Consider the following 2,747-nt stretch of genomic DNA (forward strand, 5'->3'; position numbering starts at 1 on the left):
GGGGGGGGGGCATTGACAGAGTCTGATTGAGTCTTTAAAGAAAGACAGCCAATGGAGTCTCTGGAACGTAATTAGTGAGTAATCGCTCTTCCTGGCAAAACCTTACAAGGCACTGCAGGCAGGAGAGGCAACCAGGTTATGTAAGATCGGTGGAGGAAGATGAGAAAATCTTCATTCAAGACATGAATTCAAATTCCGTGTTCCTTGCTGCGTCCTAGACTCTCTAGTTTCTGTCTCGGGGAAAAAAAACACATGCACCTTTTTTCTACATTTCCCTGGCGAGGTTTTCTTCTGAGTCTGCCGGTGCTGTTCCGTCCTCCCTCCTCTCTCCCACCATCTACCCCGAACTCCTTCCTTATTGTCAGCCGTAATACACAGTAATGTCCACTTACTTGTCACAACTTCTCCCCCTCCAGCTTCTAGTTTTATCGACGGCATAAGTCACAGACTCAGCGCGACCTGACCTGTTCCCTCCCTTCTTCCTCACACTCTCTACACCCTCCACACATTTTCCAAGTCTTTCCTCTTAATCTCTCCCCGTGTTCCACCCCACCCCTACCTCTGTCCACCTTTTCATCTACTCCCCCCAACCTTTCTCCAGCTAACTCCCCCTCCTCTCCCCTCCTTTGGTGTCTCCTCACCTCCTGTCTCCCTCTGCCCCGCTCCCCTTGCTTGTTCATTCCCCATCTGGGTAAATGCGAGAGCTATCTGGTGTAAACAACCGCTAACTGAATGCTGACACACAGATTGCCTCTCTCTCTCTCTCTCTCTCTCTCTCTCTCTCTCTCTCTCTCTCTCTCTCTCTCTCATAACCACCTCAGAAGAGGAGAGAGTGCGAGTCCAATCACCAGTCGTCCTGTTTTCTCCAACAACAACACCGACAAAAAAAATGCCATGCTGGGAGCTGCTCGGGAGAAAATTGCAGAAAAGTCCTCACGCAATCAAAGACACACACAGTGGAAGATACTCTGGGATAAACACAAGCAGAATACCACACACAAACAAATATAGTCTCGCCGTTCACACACATTGAACTGATTGTACCCATTTACCCTGGTGGGACAGAGATATGTATAATGCATGAGCTTTCCACATACATAAACATGTCTCACACTGATCAGAGCCATTACAGGTGCTTAAGGCCCATCATTTGTGTGTTTGTGTGTGTGTGTGTGTGTGTGTGTGTGTGTGTGTGTGTGTGTGGGGGAGTCGTCCATGTATCACATAAGTTGCTATGTATATGATCAACAAGAGGCTACAAGAGCACACATTTTCCACTTGAGAATTCACAGCTGCACAAGATGACTGTATTACAAGCTGCTCCCTCCATCATCAGGAAATTAGATACAGCAGACCCACTTTTCTTGCTCTTACACAAATATAGTACACAGCTGCAATAATCGATATAACCTGGGAAGGCAGGTCGTAAATCCAAGCAAATATATTTCCCGGAAGGGCAATGGATGCTTAAGGTTTCACACAAACACACACATTATTACTATTTGTGCAGGGTGTTCAAAAAAAACAAACAACGTTTCGCACACGCGCATCATCGACACCCCTGGATGTGAAGCCAGATACTTATTATCACTGACTTATAGGGTCGCGTATGAAATGGACGCAATTATGCCGGGTTTTTGGAGCGACTCGGAGCCGATCAACCTCATTAGAGACGCGCCGAACCGCGGAGAAATTGCGCATACGGACGGCGAGCAGGTAAAATATTTGCTTCCCCCCCTCGGGGTGTCGGTGCTCCATGTGTGACAGCCGCTGCCCGCCACAGCCGTCCGTCGGTAACGGAAAGCGTGCAGACAAGACAGGAGTGCGCCGTCTGTTAGGAATCGGCTCGCACGCGTAAACATATTGCGCCCGTCCAATTTGCACATAAAAAATAAAAAAGTGACAGCCCCTTCTCCTCACCTTGTGGTCGGAGGACACCACGGAATACAAATCTGGTAGAATCGACAAATGGATCAATAGGAGGATCAGTCAGTGTTCACAACAGTTATTATGGCGCTAAAATCCCCCCCTCACTTAAAAAACACACTAGTGTGCGCCAGCGGACAGCTCCTCGATCTCTTTGACCAAGGACTCCCAATTAAGACTGTGTGTTCAATGTCGTCCACCGGCCCCGCCGCAATATTTCTCATGACCACAAATCGCACGCTGTTTTCACATGGAGCTTTAACGGGTATACTTTTATGACGACAAAAAAAGCCGCAAAAGAAACCCCTCCGGGGTCTTGAAAATACGCGCGGAGCCAGTCCGCCGTGAGCGCAAACCGCATGCCACGGAAACAATTAATGGAAAGCACGAAATTGACGTTGAAGTATTTTAAGTGAAACGTACCGTGGTTTCAATTCAAGACGTGAGCTCTGGCGAATGTCAAGCGGTGGTGCCAAAGAGCAGGCGGGCAGAGAGAGAAACGCAATTCCCAAATACTGAGCGAGGGGGAAACTGGGTCTGATCTTCAGTCCGCCTGACCGCCGCACAAACAGGGACAAATTACAAAAAAAATCCTAATCGCTCACAATGACAGGATTATCTGGTTTCAGGCAAATTGATTGTGAATTTACCTCTGAATGTCGGATCTCGGTGTGACTGTCCCGAGTTGCTTCGTCCGTCGCCCACTCAGCCCGTCAGCCGGTCACAAAACTGAGTCCAAGAAGGACGAACGCTGTTATCGCGCCTCTCTCTCTCTCTCTCTCTCTCTCTCTCTCTCTCTCTCTCTCTCTCTCTCTCCCTCT

The 2,747-nt window shown here is 48.6% G+C and overlaps 1 protein-coding gene across 7 annotated transcripts in view; it reads right to left on the reverse strand.

Moving 5' to 3' along the window:
- Positions 1-2,736, reverse strand: part of cdh24b (cadherin 24, type 2b) — a 133,117-nt gene extending 130,381 nt beyond the window's left edge. For 4 of the 7 annotated variants that reach the window (XM_031854781.1, XM_031854778.1, XM_031854774.1 and 1 more), the window contains exon 1: positions 2,577-2,736. The gene's annotated coding sequence lies outside the window, so the exon portion shown is untranslated. Of the gene's footprint in view, positions 1-2,349; positions 2,480-2,576 lie in introns of all 7 variants that reach the window. The other 3 variants (XM_031854776.1, XM_031854777.1, XM_031854779.1) reach the window with 2 other exon arrangements.
- Positions 2,737-2,747: the final 11 nt, after the last annotated feature.

Source organism: Anarrhichthys ocellatus, unplaced genomic scaffold (genome assembly GCF_004355925.1).
Source record: "Anarrhichthys ocellatus isolate YVR2014 unplaced genomic scaffold, GSC_Weel_1.0 scaffold15, whole genome shotgun sequence".
NCBI lineage: Eukaryota > Metazoa > Chordata > Actinopteri > Perciformes > Anarhichadidae > Anarrhichthys > Anarrhichthys ocellatus.